Source organism: Protopterus annectens, chromosome 11.part0, assembly GCF_019279795.1.
Source record: "Protopterus annectens isolate FY-2018-M chromosome 11.part0, PAN1.0, whole genome shotgun sequence".
Lineage (NCBI taxonomy): Eukaryota > Metazoa > Chordata > Ceratodontiformes > Protopteridae > Protopterus > Protopterus annectens.
Window position 1 is genome coordinate 149,067,497 of NC_056745.1, and position 16,821 is coordinate 149,084,317.

Below are 16,821 nucleotides of genomic sequence, written 5' to 3' on the forward strand. Positions count from 1 at the left end.
AGATGAAGCCCAAGTGGCTGCTGAACAAATGTCATCCAGAGGAACCCTAGACTTAAAGGCCGTTGAAGTAGAGACAGACCGGGTCGAATGAGCATGGACTCCCTCCGGTGTGGGCCTCCCAGAGGCTTGGTACGCCAACAGAATACACTGAGAAATCCAGCGTGACAAAGAAACTTTGGAAATTGGTTTACCCAGATTGAATTTGGCAAAAGAAATGAACAACTGGTCTGATTGCCTATGACCAGCTGTCCTATGAAGGTAAAAACGAAGCTGCCTGTGAACATCCAAGGAATGCAGCTTGTATTCGCCTTTGTTTTGATACTTAGGGAAGAAAACAGGGAGGTTGATGGACTGATTAATGTTAGCTTCCGAAGCTACTTTAGGAAGAAAGGAGGGATTGATCCTTAGGTACACCCGGTCCGGATGAAAAATCAAATAAGGCGGTTTCATGGACAGGGCCTGAAGTTCTGAAACTCTCTTAGCCGAAGTAATGGCTACCAAAAAAGCAGTCTCAAAGGACAAGTATTTAAGATCGACTGAGGCCGCAGGTTTGATGGGGGGAGCGGTCAAGGCCTGAAGTACCAAGGAAAGATCCCACGGGGGAACCGTTTCTTTGACAGGGGGTCTGAGCAAAAAGGTGCCTTTTAGGAAGGTTTTGCATAACTTAGCCGACATAAGAGACCCTGAATCGTGTCCAACATGGTAATGAGATATGGCCGCCAGCTGAACTTTGACCGTGGAACTACTGGCGCCATCATTAAAGAGAGTAGTAAGGAAATCTAGAACCAAAGGAAGGGGAACCGTGAAAGGATCTAGGTCTTGCCGCTCTGCCCAAATGGAGAAACGCTTCCATTTACTGCGGTAAATTTTTCTGGTAGAGGGCTTGTGGGCCGCTACCAGAATGGCCTTAACTGGGGACGAGATACCGGGAGTCCTGATTAGGAGTGGAACTGGAGCAGCCAAGCAGTCAACTTCAGGTTGTCCAGGTTCGGAGTTGGCAGGTTCGACGGGTGTGATATCAGATCCGGAATGGGATCTAGAATCCAAGGTGGATTCACTGAATGAGACCTTAGGTAAGGGAACCAGATCTGTCGAGGCCAGAACGGGGCAATGAGGATCATTCTGCACCCCAACCGAGAGGCTTTCTGAAGTACATGTAGCATCAGAGGTAGAGGGGGGTATGCGTAAAGAAGACCGGGAGGCCAAGCATGCACCAGAGCGTCTCTCTGAGAATCCACTGGAGGGGGGATTAGAGCGAAAAAACTGTCGCACTTGGCGTTTAAAGAAGAAGCAAAGAGATCGCAACAGGGAGTCCCCCACTGTGTGAAGATACGTTTCGCTACTTGAGAATTGAGAGACCACTTGTATGGGGAGAGAATGGTGCGACTGAGCTTGTCCGCTAGGACGTTGGTCCGACCCGGAATATGTGTTGTGATGAGAAAGCGGTTGGTGGAGATCACCCATTCCCACACTCTCATGGCTTCTCGACATAAAGGGTAAGACCTGGTTCCCCCCTGTTTGTTGATGTACCAGACCACCGACATGTTGTCTGATTGAATCGCAATTGTTCCCAGGGGAAGGAGGGCCTGAAGTGCTTGCAACGCCAAGAGCACCGCCCTCATTTCCACAACATTGATATGCAGGGAGGTCTCTGAATCGCTCCACGTGCCTTGGACCATCCGGCCTGCAAAATGCCCCCCCACCCCACCCGAGGCGGGAAGCGTCCATGGTCACCGTGGCGAGAGGGGGAGATGCACAAAAGGGGCAGCCCCTGTGGAGGTCCGGAGAATGGAGCCACCACAAGAGAGACCGCTTGCAAGCCTTGCTGATTGCAATGGGATGATACAGGGGGAGGGAGAGAAATGACCATTGCACCTGAAGTGTCCATTGAAGCACCCGCATGTTCAAGCGGGCATGCGGAAGAAGAGTAATCGCTGCCGCCATAGACCCTAGCGCCCTCAGGATCAATTCCACAGGTGTTGAGCTGGAGTGAAGGATGGCCCACACCTGGAGTCGCAGATTCCAAACCCTGTCGGTTGTGAGAAAGGCTCTTAAATTTCTCGTGTCTAACCTGGCTCCTATAAATTCTATTGTTTGAGTAGGGACCAGGTTGGACTTCTCTATGTTTACCGTGATGCCTAGCTTGGGAGCTAGACGAAGGAAGGAGTCTCTTGCCAAAGAGAGTAGATGCCTTGTTGGGGCGGTGAGAAGCCAGTCGTCTAGGTACGGAAAGACCTGCACCCCCTGAAGCCTCAGGTGGGCCGCAACCACTGCTAACACTTTGGTGAACACCCTGGGGGCTGTGGTGAGACCAAAGGAAAGGACCCTGAACTGGTAGTGACTGGCTCCCAGCCGGAAGCGAAGAAACCTCCTGGATCGTCTGTCCATCCAAATGTGGTAGTACGCGTCCTTGAGGTCTATAGAGCACATCCAGTGATTCTCCCCTAGAAGGGGGAGGATGGACTGCAAAGTGACCATCCAGAACTTCTCTTTGGGAACTGACAGGTTCAACAGGGACAGGTCTAGAATGGGTCTTAGGTCCCCCATCTTTTTTGGCACTAAAAACAACCTGGAGTAGAACCCTGATCCGATCTGGTCTGGGGGGACGGGCTGGATGGCTCTTTTTCTCAGCAGATGGCCAATTTCTGCTGAGGTGGCCTCCCTCTGATTGGGTGGAATATCGGGGAGGATTTTTAACTTTGGGACATGAAGAAAGGGGATCTTGTAACCTCTGGATATAATCTGGAGTACCCAGCGGTCCGATGTAATGGACTCCCATGCCGCTAGGTGCTCCGAGAAACGTCCCCCGACTGCCTCCAGAGTGGAGCAGTCGGGCAACCCCTCAGGGTTGCTGTGTGGGCCGTTCAGAAAAAGGTTCCCTGGACCCAAAGTTCCTGGGAGCCCCTCTGCCCCTAGGGCGGCATCCTCCCTGTCCTCCTCTGCCGCGGAAGGACTGGTTGTCCGGAGCGGGTTGGGAATGCTGCGACTTCCGGAACCACATCTTCTTCTGGCCCTTTTGGTTCCTAGAGTAGGACCTCTGGGGCACATAGAAGTGGACTCCGATGGCAGACAGCGTCTTCCCGTCCTTCTCTCTCTGGACCAAGGTATCGCGAACCGTCTTGCCAAAAAGGGCAGAACCGTCAAAGGGGGCGTTCGTGAATGACACCTTGAAGGGCTCCGTAAAATCGCAGTGGCGGAGCCAGGCCTGCCGTCTTGTGACTAGGCCCACTCCCACAGCTCTAGCGGCTCCCTCGGTAGCATGGGAAAGTAACCGCATAGAGGTGTTAGTCACAGAATGAAGAGTGGCCATATGGGTGGAGTGCATAAGTTTGTCCTCTTCCAATATGGACTCTGGGGGGGATGCAGCGTATTCCTTGATAAGATCGCACTGCATCCTAATGACGTGTGCCAAATAGTTGAGCGCCCTCACTGAGAAGGTCGCTGAACTAAAGACTCGCTTCCCCAAACGGTCCATCATCCGAGACTCCTTGCTCGGGGGATGGACTGAGGGACTCTCCTGGGCGAGTTCCCTCTTAGTGGCTGCTGCCGACAACATGGCATCTACCGGGGGTCCCTTGCTCCAGTGGGCACGGTCAGCAGGGGGGCTAAGGATCCTGTTGGGCCTCTTAGGGATTGGCTTCACGGTGTCCGGGTCCTTCCACGCCCTATTGGTAATAAGGTCCACCAGGGGGTCGGCAGGAGGGGACACCCAAGAGGTAGACGGGCCCGCTTCAAATGCCTCCAAGAACACTGACTCATCCGAGGAAGACTTTGGGGCAGACCACCCACCTCTAATCCGTAACATTTCCATGATGTCTCCGAAGGAGACATCCTCAGGGGGTGATCTTGGGGAGCCTTCCCCTTCCTCCAAGTCAGTGTCTTCGGTCAAAGACTCGGGGGAGTCTATGTGCCTCCTCTTACACGAATGCTTGCGAGGTGCTTCCTCGGGATGGCTGTCCGAGGAGCCCTCACCAGCAATGTCCAGAACCACAGAAACTGCTTGGGGCAGTGAAGCGGGCTGTCCCAGTGGCCGGGTGATGGAAGCCTGGCCCAGAGCAGATGGAGTGTGGGACGGAGCCGAAGCAAGGGCCGGGGGGTCTGGATGCCCTCAACAGAGCCCTCTCCACTACATCAAAAGCCGAGGGGGTGCCAGCCTCGACAATAGGATCCGAAAGTCGGCTCCCCCTCGGATCCGATGAGCGGATCAGAGCCGGCGCCGAGCCCCTCGGATCCGAGGGACCAGTGTGCTCCGACAAGGATGGCGCCAAAGGCACACTGAGTCCCTCGGATCCGAAGCTCGGGCCAAGGCTCCGAGAGGTCAGATCCGACAGACTCGAGGGCAGGGTCGGATCCGAAGTACCCAGTACTGTCGGCTCCGACCCACCCGCTGCTCCGAGGCTGCCCGACTCCGGGCGCTCCGAACCCAGGTAGCAGGTCGGAGAAGGAGCAATGGGCTTAAAAAAGGGGGTCGAGCCCCCCCCGGGGGGGGGAGGCAGGAGCACTTCCATCTGCATCTGGGCCTGGATGAACCTTCGCATCATCCGGTCCAGATCAGCATCGGAGAGGCTGTAAGTAGACCTCGACGAGGCTACCGAGGTAGGCCTTGAGTGCCGCCTCGATAGCCTCGAAAGAGGTCGGGTCTCGTCATCCTCAGGCTCCGGTGAAAAGCACGGGGGCCGGAGCCAAGGAGGGGGAGAGCCAGCAGCCAGAGAGGCCGGAGAAGCCCGCTTAGCTGGCGGGGCCAAAACGGAGGTCTCGGCCCGCCGCTTGTGGTGCTTCTCTCTCTGGTCCTTTTTCCTGGCTTTCCTCTCCTCCGACCCTTTGGCGGGAGTTTGAATCCCGGGTGGAGGAGGGGAGCAGGCAAGGCAGGGACTGCCGAAGCAGTGACCACCAAGGGGGCGGGGGCCAAAGCCGAGTCCGGGGGCAAGAGTCCCGCCAAGACCAGCTTCGACCTCCGCTTCTTCAATGCCCTGGGGTTGAACCCTGCACAGATTGAACACCCTGAAGTGAGGTGTTCAACCCCAAGGCATCGAACGCACCAAGTGTGGCCATCAGCAGGGGAAAGCTTATGGCCACACTCGGAGCACTTTGAAAAAACAGCCTTTGGGGCCTCAGACATCACTATTTTTTTTTTTTTTTTTTTTTAAAAATAGTAACAATAAAATAAACTAAAACACTCACACAAAGGCCCCCCCAAAAAAAACACACACATACACACACACCAACTACGAACCAGCAAGGGGAGGGTAAAAACTATATTAAATTAACCCAAAAAAGATATAAACAGAAGGGAAACCTATAACTTTCACACAACTTAAAAGTTTTAAAACCCTTTAATAAGAATACTAAGACTTAGCTTTTGGAGCTCTGACGACCCAGCCTTTACCATGTGCGGCAAACTAGATCTGAGGTCATGTAGGGAGAGCAGGGCATTATGGGTGAGGGGAGGAGCTAGGAGCTCGGATCCATAGTTGGATAAACCATGCCGGTTCGGATCCTTTACCATGCGAGGCAAACTAGATCTGAGGTCATGTAGGGAGAGCAGGGCATTATGGGTGAGGGGAGGAGCTAGGATCTCGGATCCATAGCTGGATAAACCATGCCGGTTCGGATCCGATATCTGATCCATACCCACAGGTTGCTGACAAATGAATTCTCCTACTTCAGATTTAGGGTTACAGTAAGAATTGTGGAGGACTACCAGGGAAAGAATCTTATGACTTTCTGCAAAGAGAAGATGTTGGGTGTCCAAGTGGTCTGAAAATGGTGAGCAGAGTATGATAACCTCAGTCAACAGGTGTCAATAATATTATTTTATAATTCAACATGCCTGTCGTGTGTTGTTGATTATCTTAACTGGGACTTATTTTTGGGGTAGGGCTTATATCGTGACCACCCTGGAAAACCATGCTAGGCCTTATTCTCTGGTTGTATCTTATTTATGGAGAAATACAGTGCGTGTGTGTGTGTGTGTGTGTGTGTATATATATATATATATATATATATATATATATATATATATATATTATTTATTTCAGTTTGTTAACAGGGAAAGTCCATTGGGCCAAGGTAGTCCGTTTTCAATGGAGGCCCGAGGAGAAAAGCTCCAGACAGAAAAACAATATACAATGTATTAGTACAGCATATAAGAACAACAGTTTAACATTCAATATACAGCAAGACAAGATTTTACACATCTTGAAATGTATGAGCTGAGTCAATCACTTATAAGATATTTACAACAACAATAAATTTATGTTCATTTAATACAATACATGTATTTAGACAAAGGAATTTTAGAGAGATGAATTGAAGCTGTGGCAGAGATTTGAGTAGAATAGAGATAGGTGTCAGGAATCAGGTAGGATGGGTACAGGAGCACTCCCAGAGGGAGTAGAGGTGAGAGTGGAGTAGGGCTTTAAAGGAGGGTAGGTTCGGGGTGGTTCTAATGCAAGGGGGAAGAGAGTTCCATAATCTGGCAAGGGAGAATGATAGAAGTTGCCCTTGTGCATGTAAAGGCTTGTAAAGTTCTAAGAAGTTCTGATTTGTGGATCTAAGTGTTCTATGTGGCTGGTGAAGTTTTAGGGAAGAGGAGAGTGAGGGACAGTTAGAAGGTTTAAAAATCATCTTGTGTGCTGTAGTTAGCTGAATGAAATGTAGGTAGCCTGGGAGTTCCAACCAATTTAGAGCATGTAGGGAGTTGCAGTGTTGAGTAGAGGATTTGGATCGTGTGGCAAACTTTGAAATTTTATTATAGCATGAGGAACATTTAGATTTTTGGGATGATTGGAGGTTAGAGAGTAGTGGAGCTCCATACAAAAGGGAGGGTAGGAGGTAGGTGGTAGATAGGAGTTGTCTAGAAAACAGAGAAAGGTAGTGTCTGTGTCAATAAAGCATTCCAAGTTTTTGATGAGTCTTTTTAATATTGGTTTGTAGGTGGATGTCAGATTTTAGCTGGTCATTGATAAGGACTCCCAGAAGTTTTGTATGGGGAACTATTTTAATAGATGTTTTGTTTAGGCTAAGTATAGAGAAGAATGCTTTGTCAACAGGAGTATGTCTAGAAGGGGTAAAGATCATTATTTTGGATTTGGAGGCATTTAGGGCTAGACGATTGTCAAGTATCCAGGACTCAGTGGAGGAGAAGGCCTCTTGAGTAAGGTTTATTAGTAAGGGAAGAGTTTTGGCTGAGCAGATGATAGTGGAATCATCTGCATATTGCACCAGTTTAGCATTGGGGATCTTTTGGTGGAAATCATTGATGAAAATGTTAAATAGTAAAGGACCCAAAATAGAGCCTTGGGGTACACCTGTTGGGGTGTGAAGGAAAGAGGAAGTGCAGTAGTTCCATTTTACAGCTTGTTCCCTGGCTGAAAGATAGCTGGAGGACCATTTAATAAAAGAGGAGGAGAGATCAAGATGGGAGAGTTTAGAAAGTAGAAGCTCATGGGAGACGGTGTCGAAAGTTTTGGATAAGTCGAGGAGGAGGATAGAAACTATGTTCCCAGAGTCACGAGCAGAGTTAATGATTTCGAGGAAGGAAAGAAGGGCAGTGGGGGTGCTATGTCCTAGTCTAAACCCATGTTGGGTAGGAGTTAGTAGTTGGTTGTCCAGTAGGTAGGGTAATAGTTGGAGGTAAATACATTTTTCAAGTATCTTAGAGATAGGGGATAGGATAGCAATAGGGTGAAAGTTGTAGATTGAACAGTTTGTACCCCCTTTATGGAGGGGGAGGATGAAGGCTTTTTTCCAGAAGTGTGGTACATAGGACTCCTGAATGGAGTGATTGATTAGGATGCTGATTGGAAGTGCTATGCCATCAGCAGCTAGTTGAAGAAAGTTGGATGGAATGTCATCTGGGGCATTACAGCAAGGTTTTAACTTTTGTAAGAGCTTTTTTATAGTGTAGGTAGGAATGGATTTGAGAGAAATAGGGGAGGACTTAGGGTTCTAGGGTGTTGAGTTTTTGGTATCAGTTAAGTTGGGGGGGATGTTGTTAGGGAAAGAAGAGTTGAGTTTGCCTATGGAGTCAATGAAAAAGGAGTTGAATTGGGTAGCTAGGTGGAGGTCTGGTGTGTCTGGGTCAGGGCAAGGGTTTTCTTTTTTGCTTGGGGATAATATTGTTGAAATACTTTTCCAAAATTTTCTGGGGTTGGTTTTATGATTATTTTGAAGTTTAAGGTAGTAGGGTTTGTGGTCAGTGGCTATTGTTTTTTTTACTTGATTTCGCAGTTGCTTTTATTCGGCAAGAGGGTTGGGAGTTTTGCATTTTTTATAGTATTTCCAGATTTTATCTCAGTGATGCATAAGTAGTTTTGTGTCTTTAGTTAACCAGGGGGCTGTTTTGGATCTAAGTCTTTTGGTTCTACTGGGGGCGAAGTGGTTAAGTATATCAGTGAAAATTCTGTTGAAAAGTGAGACTGCGGCATCTAAAAAGAGGGACTTTAGAGGGTTCCAGTCTATCTGTTTTAAAGCATTAGAGAAAATTAGGGGGTTGAAGTTTTGCATGTTGCGGGTGGCAATGTGTCTGCTGAAAGAGGAGGGTGGAGGGGGAGTGGAGTATGTAGGCAGGGAGATGGTCACTAAGAGGGTCTGCGAGAGTACCACTATCAGAAACTCAGTTTGGGTGGGAGACTCATATCCAGTCAAGGAATGCTACCTGTGGTGCAATCTTTATTTGGTCTAGTAGGGGTTTTGATTAGCTGTGTGAATTGATATAGGTTGATGCTTTGAGAAGAGATAGATGAATCAATGGAAGACCAGTTTATGTTGACATCTCCTAGGATTATTGTCTCATTGTTTATGTTAGAGGTGAACCAGGCAAGAATATCTTCCAGTATAGGGATATTGTTAACAGGTGGTATGTACAGGGAGGCAATGCATAAAGATTTATTATTGTTTACTTTGAGAAGGGCGAGGATTAGTTCAGCAGTGTCAAATGAGGGTATATGGGTCTACTTCATTTGGTCGAATCACATGTGGTTGAAAATAATTTCAGGCAGCACACTTCATTGAAAGCTCATTTGGTCGAATTTCATGTGGTCGAAAATTAAATATAGCCCCTACCCCACTGCACTGTGACCCTGGAGTGAGAATATTAAGTAAGGGGGGCATAGCCCCCCCACATAATTGTAGTGTATTTACTGTTATATATGAAGGTGTATCCATTAAAAATATGTATATTTTCAGTAAAAACTATTTGTGCACACACACACACACACACACACACACACACTTACAACCAAATGAAATTTGACTAAATGAATGGGATCTATATATATATATATATATATATATATATATATATATATATATATATATATAAATGTATATATATATATATATAAATGTGTGTTTGTGTAAGTACGTTTTTGCTTTTGTTTGTCAGAGTTCACCATCTAACCATTTTTTTTTTTCAAAAAAGGGGAATAAAAAAGAAAAGAACAGTTTCAACTCTGAGTAATAAAGTCTATGAGGTGTTTTGACCAGGAGGATAAGACTGAGGAAGAATGGGGAGATGAGGAGAGACCAGGGAGGAAGATGAGGCAATTGCAGTCACTATAAAGAAATGTTAATTAAGAGGAGAATCACACTACCCTGATCCTGAGGCATATGAAATGAAAAGGTGGAAGGATGAAGCTATGAGATCCAGATTTTAGTGATGAAAGCAAACATTTCAGAAAAGTTTTACAACCATCCACAATCAAGAACAATTTAAGGTTTCAGTAATTTGTACTGAAGGATAAAAAAAGAATCAGAGTGTGTAAAAAAATAGAAAAAGAAGAGTGAGAAGGAAAGAAGACAGTGATACTGAAAAAAGAGGTAGATGCAGCCCTGGTAGAGTGGGGTCTGATCCCCTATGGGATAGGTTTTCCATGGTGTTTCTAACAGAAATGAATGCAATGGCCTATCCATTTGGAAATGGTTTGCTTTGAAATAGCCTTCCCCTCTACCCCTGCAGCAAATGCCACCAGCAGTTGATCAGATTTCCTTTGAGGTTTGGTTCTGTCCAAGTAGAATCTAAGTTGTCTGTGCACATCTAAGGAGTGCAGAATCCATTCCCCTTTGTTCTGTGGATTAGTGAAGAAGGCTGGCAAATGTATGGACTGATTAAGGGCCACACTGGATACCACCCTGGGCATGAAGGAGGGATTGGTCCTGACCAACATCCTGTCCGCATGGAAGATAATGAAAGGCTCCACTGCCATGAGGGCCTGTAATTCAGATACTCTTCTTGCAGAAGTGATTGCTAAAAGGAAAGCTGTTTTCCAAGAAAGGAATTTTAAGTCCACAGTGGCAGCTGGCTCGAAAGGAGGAAGGGTGAGCTTTTCCAATACAAAGTTGAGGTCCCAGGCTGGAGATGGAGCTCTCCTGGGTGGTCGTAGATTTTTGGCCCCTCTGAGGAACTGCTTAAGCAATGGATGAGAGAAGAGGGGTGGTTTTGTTTTATAATTAGCTGAAATGGCTGAGGCATAAATTTTGATGGAGGAGAAAGACAGGTCCTTATGAAGCATCTCAGTTAAGTATTGTAAAATCTGAGGTAAATTTGGCACTATTGTGCTCATCCCTTGAGACTGGTTCCAGGCACAGAATCTTTTTCATTTTCAGCGCAAGACTTTCCAGTACTAGGCTTCCTTGCCTCTAAAATGATATCCATCACTGGTTTACTGAGAGATGGTAAAGGAGAAATTATGTAATTAGCCAGGCTGCTAGATCCAGTGTTTGAAGTTGAAGGTGCAGAATTTGGTTCTCCTGCTGAGACAATAGAGTAGGAGTCTGAGGCAGGTGCCATGGGGCCAACGGTGACACACTGCGCAAGAGGGGCTACCAGTGTTGGCGTGGCCAGTCTGGTGCAATCAAAATCGTCCTTGGTTTGTCTTGTTTTATCTTTAGTAGTACTTTGGAGAGCAGAGGCAGAGGAGGAAAGGCATAAATTGATAGGTTTTCCAGCTAAAGGACAGAGCATCTACTTTCCAAGCTTGTTTGTGGGGAGTCCTTATGCAGAATTTGTCCAACTGATAGTTTGGGGGGGGGGGTTCTTGTGCAGAATTTGTGCAACTGATAGTTTTGGGGGGAGGCAAACAGGTCTATATCTGGGCTCCCCCATTTGCTTGTCAACATGTTGAAAATCCTTGGTTCCAGTTTCCACTCATGTGGGTCCACGAGGTTTCTTCTTAGCTCGTCTGCCAGTGTATTTAGTTTTCCTGGCAGGAACTGAGCTTGTAGATATACTTGACAGCTCAGGGCAGTGTTCCACAATACCATAGCTAGTCTGAAGAAGGGGTAAGAATGTGTACCCCCCTGCTTGTTTATGTACCACAAAACAGTGGTGTTGTCCGTCATTATCCTTATTTGTCCTGGAAGAATGTGGTCCTTGAAGGCTGTCAGAGCATTCTGTACAGCTAACATTTCTTTTTGATTGATATACAGGTGCATTTGACTTGGATTCCTTTTGCCCTGAATGCACTTTCCTGCCAGGTGGGCCCCCCATGCATAGTCTGATGCATCTGTTTTAGGTTTGGGTGGCAGGAGGTAGTGTGAATGGTAGTCCCCTGTTTTGGTGGCGGCCTCTGCCCACCAAAGGAACTCTAGGCGTAGGCAAGGTATGATAGGAATCATTGCTTCTAGATCCTGTGAATGTTGACACCATAGGCTTTTGAGATACCATTGCAGTTTCCTCATATGCAGCCTTGCATATGGAATTAGAAGAATGCAGGAGGCCACAAACCCCAAGGCTTGCAGTATTTGCCTTGCAGATAACTGGGTTTTTGTGGCCACTTGTTTGAAGTAGGTTGTCAAATGAATCAGTTTCTCTTTTATGAAGAAAGCCATCTGGGAAGTTGTATTCAAGCTTGCTCCCAGGAATATAATTTGTTGACAGGGTACCAGGTGTGATTTTTTTTTGTTTATGGTGTACCCGAGACAAGTCAGTACCCTTTGAACAAAGGCCAGATGATTCAAAAGTATGTCCTGGCTTTCTGCCTGAATTAGACAATCTTCCAGGTATGGGCATATTTGAATATTTCTTTGCTTGCAGAATGCAATGACTGGAGCTAGCCACTTTGTGAATACCCTGGGCACAGTAGATAAGCCAAAGGGCAGTGCATAGAACTGATAGTGCATGTAGCCTGCTTTGAAGCGTAGGTATCTTCTGCAAGACTCCCTGATAGGGATGTGCAGGTTGTTGTGTCTTTCGGCTTTTCCAGGTTAGGGGTCGCCACAGTGGAACTCCGATCCGCTAATGATTGGCAGTAGATTTTTATGTACTGGCTTGCTGGGCCTAACGCACAACCTTCAACGAAGGAACGCCCATTCACGCATGTCACCACACAGAAGATGCTCTAACTGAGAATCAAACGGGCAACGTCTAACTGTGAGGCGACAATGCTACCGCAGCACCACCACCACAGTACATGCTTCTTTTAAGTCTAGTGTTGCCAACCATGCATCTTTGCCTAACATAGGAAGCAGCTGGTGAAGAGTCAGCATCTTGGATTTTGGATTCACCAGAAAGGTATTTAGAGTAGAAAGGTCCAAGATAGGGCACCATGTATTGCCTTTTCTGGGTACCAGGAAAAGTCTTGAATAGAACCCTTGTCCCTTTTCCTCTTCTGGTACCAACTGAATAGCCCCCTTGCTTAAGGGAGAGAGTACTTGATTTTGAGCCTCTGCCCACTGATTTGGGGGTAGATCTGGCCACCCACTTGGTGTTGGTAAGGTGTGGAAGTGAAATCTGCATCCTTGGGACAGTATATTTAAAACCCATTTGTCCTGGGTAATGAGTTCCCAGTTTTTGGCCTGCAGACCAATCTTTTCACCTAAAGGAGCATTCAGTTGGGAAGTGCATGAAAGTTTTAGAAGCAAGTCACTGAGACTATTTTCCATAGGGGGGAGTCTTACTACTCCCTGATTTGGGTGCGGAAACCCCTCCACCGCTTAGTCTTGTGTGTCCCCTGGGACTGAAACCTGTTGTTTCTGCTATGTCTGGGTTTGGCTTGAGAAGATCTGGAAGGGGCTGGAAAGGACCAATTCTTAGAGGGCCAGTACCTACTAAATCTAGGAGGCTGAACTCGTAAGAAATCTGTAGCAGTTTGCATAGATTTAGCTTTATCTTCCATCTTTTTAAGAACTTCCTCAGCCTTGTTGCCTAACAGGCGGTCCTCATTTAAGGGAGCAGCCAACAATTTAGCTTTAACATGATCAGGTAAAGATTGCTCCTTAAGCCAAGCATGCCTTCTGAGCACTGAACCAGTAACAGCTGCCCTGCAAGAGGCCTCTAAAGAATAAAATCCACATTGCAAAGTATGTTTTTCAACCTGTTCAGAAGAATGCATTAAATCCTGTAATTCTTTATTTTCCGCACAGTCAGGAATCAACATCATTTTCTGTTTAAGCATTCCAAACTGGCACTACATTCTTGACAGTGACTTTGGTACAATCCGGTGCTCTCCATTATTGCCATAGATTTGACTTGTGAGTGGAAACCCTAACAGTCTGTCTTCCTTTTTAAGTGCACAAGTTGTGAAACTGGAGCTTGACTGATAGATACCCTGTAGTTCTAACTATGTGAGGGAGGCAGCTCCAAGAACTGACAGGCGTGACTGTTCAACTGACTTGCAACTGTATGGACTCCTTTTCTATTTGATATCATTCTTCCATCAGCCCTTGATAGTGTACCACAGGGAATGGTGCAAGTGCTAGTACTAACAAGGCAGACGGGTGTACAGGAGATGGTAATGCTGAATATAAAGTGCCCACATGAAAGTCATCAGCCTTCCGCTGATATATCACACAAAAAGTTTGTGAACAATGATAGCTCCTGTAACAATTGTGCTGAGAGAGTTAACCTCAGAGTTCTGGTTTGAGAGGTAATTTTAAATATCTAGCAATCGAGGTATAAAAACCTACAAGTCAGTGAATCAGTGTTAGGTATGTAAGATGAAAAGCCAAGGATAAACGTCAACAAAAGATGCATCTTAGCCAGCAATTTACAGTGACAATGAGACAAATTTCCCCAGTAATTATGGAGAAGAAAGCTTAGCAAGATTTGATTGCTGCAAGAACTGCTCATTAATATGGTGTTGAGGTATATTGAGCCCTTCAAACTAAGAATACAGTAGGATGGAAAGTTCCAGCTTGTAGCTGCAGTCAAAAAAAAAAAAAAAGGTGCAAATTCAATAAACTCCAGGTAGACACGGAGTGTACATCTTACTGTGATGGTCCTCAGCGTGTGGCAGCATGTAATGCATATGAATGAGACGCAGCATGCCTAAGCCAGGTTTCAGTTACAACAGTATTGCTGGCTGCAAAACCTAGTAAACGAACACCGATATTAATTCCGTGTATAGGAGTGCACATACAGATTTCCGCCGAATCCCACAATGATCACCAGGGCTGTATACATATCTTAGAGGAAAAAACATGGACAAAAGCCATAAATAATGTGGGGACAATGGATGACAACTAGGGCACATATTAAATATCACTATTACAAACTTAGAAAGTTGATAAAATTATAGGTTTTGCATTCGCATAAATTTTCTGAAGGGTATGAAGTCTGAGACTCAAATGTCGGTTGCATACCTCTCAACCTCTTAGTGCACAAAATCCAGACAAAGCCTGACAGAATGGGGGGACAAAGGCACAAAAAGGGACAGATTTTAAATACTTATCTTATGAACTTTGGAAAGGTGCTAGAATAACAGGATTTGTCTTGGCATGCATTTTTCTGATGGATATGAAGTCTGAAACACAAATGTATATCATTATTTAGTGACTTCAGTCCTCAGATCATCCCAGTAATTTGCCAGAAAATCATACATTTTATGAAGAGCAAACTAAAAATATGAAGCAAATATCTGGACATTCTGTAAAAATCTGGACAGCTGAGAAGTATGGCTGTACAAAAAGCTGTCATTATGTTACATATCTGCACATAGGTCAACTTAATGAGAGGACAAATAACCAGTAACAGGGATATAACTGACATAGATGTCACATGGGACTGTGTTTGAATGTAGCACTCTCAACCTCTTCGAGTGAGAAATGTGGACAAACCCATATGGGGGGGGGGGGGCAGATTGTCAATATTCCACGTCCAAACTTATGAAGTTGATAGAATATATAGGTTGTACATTAGCATGAACTTACTGAAGAGCAGGAAGTTTGGAACTCAAGTGTCAGTCATCATTTACTGACTGCATTCTGCAATGACATGTCAATGATTTGCCAGGAAAACATGTTATGAGGAAAAGATCACAAATATGAGACAACTGGACAGTCTGCACAGATCAGGACAGTTGAGAGGTATGCACCCAAATATCTGTAATACTGAGTCACAGCAGTCTAGAGACCATCCCAGTGATATGGCAGAAAGCCACACATTTCATAAAGAAAACATATGGACATCCTGGGAATATCTAGACAGTTGAGATGTATGAATGTGAAGTATATATTCCAAACACAGTACTGGACAGTGTACCTACAGTGCAGAGTATTGTGATATCCCATTCCTGGCATTCTGTACTGAAGCTATGTCAATGATCTGTAACAGGACATGGGACTGCCATGTAAAATGATCACTCAGAGAAGTGTGTGTACTGAATAGGGACACACAGATTAATTGTAGGAATGAACACAGAGAAAGAGTACAGGTGAAACTCCCATATGTACAGCAGAGGAGGGCATGTCAATGGAAGATGGCTGTAGCAGCAACACCAAGTACATATCTATATACGGACTGTACAGTGAAAATGTGTTGTCTGTGATTGTCACACAAGGTGACATAACAATGGGGAGATGTGTGTGAGAGATGAGCATCCTTACATGAATAGTGCAGAGGACATCATGGATCTGACATACAACTGAGGTAGGATGCATATTGGGAAGCAGTGCAAACTGATGTACCTGAATATGAGTGTACTCTCAGCAAAGGTCTCCAGTATGGTGGTCACAAATAAAGGATCATGGCAAACATTACAATAACCAACCACAATCATGAACAATATCTGAATAATACCACCATTAATCCTATGCCTCTGACATAACATATGTGATGTGGAGTGATAACAGATGAGCCTACACACACACTGGACAACTAGTATGATGCAACCACATTCTATGAGGGTAACCATGCACACTGTTCTAGTACTGTAATATCTGCAGGAGGTGTTAGAAGGGACAATGCTATACCTGTACGTGACAGTATGTGCACTACAGGGGCTATATATTTATGGCACAACTCACACTGTCACAAATGATATACATGCCATTAATGTTGTTAAATATACATATATATATATATATATATATATATATATATATATATATATATATGTATATATATATATTAATGTGTGCATAAGGTGAACAGGTAGCACATATGCATCTGGTGTAACAATGTGATTGGTGTTCTGCACCATCAGACAGTCATGCATATTCCCCAGAAAGAATACCTAGGTATGGACAATAAGCTGTGTGACAACGCCCTGTGTGGTACACTTCAGTTACACATTACTGGAACATCTCTAATGAGCTACATGGAGAAGGGTGCATTGTACTCAGTATTGGTGTGATGAAGGCTGGGAAAGTACAGTTGTGTACACTTAACATAAATATAGATGTTCGAGTGTATTCACTGTTGCAGTCATCACATTTGGGTTATCCCTGCCAGGGTAGCCCTTGGCCTGCCCGAATACCAGAGACTTACTATTTCTGTGTTGGTTGCTGTCACTCCAGGACGAATGTCAGTTTGTCAGTAGTATAAAGTAAGGCAGCTGACACCATTACATCAATTTTTCTTGCCCTAACCTGGTCATGAGC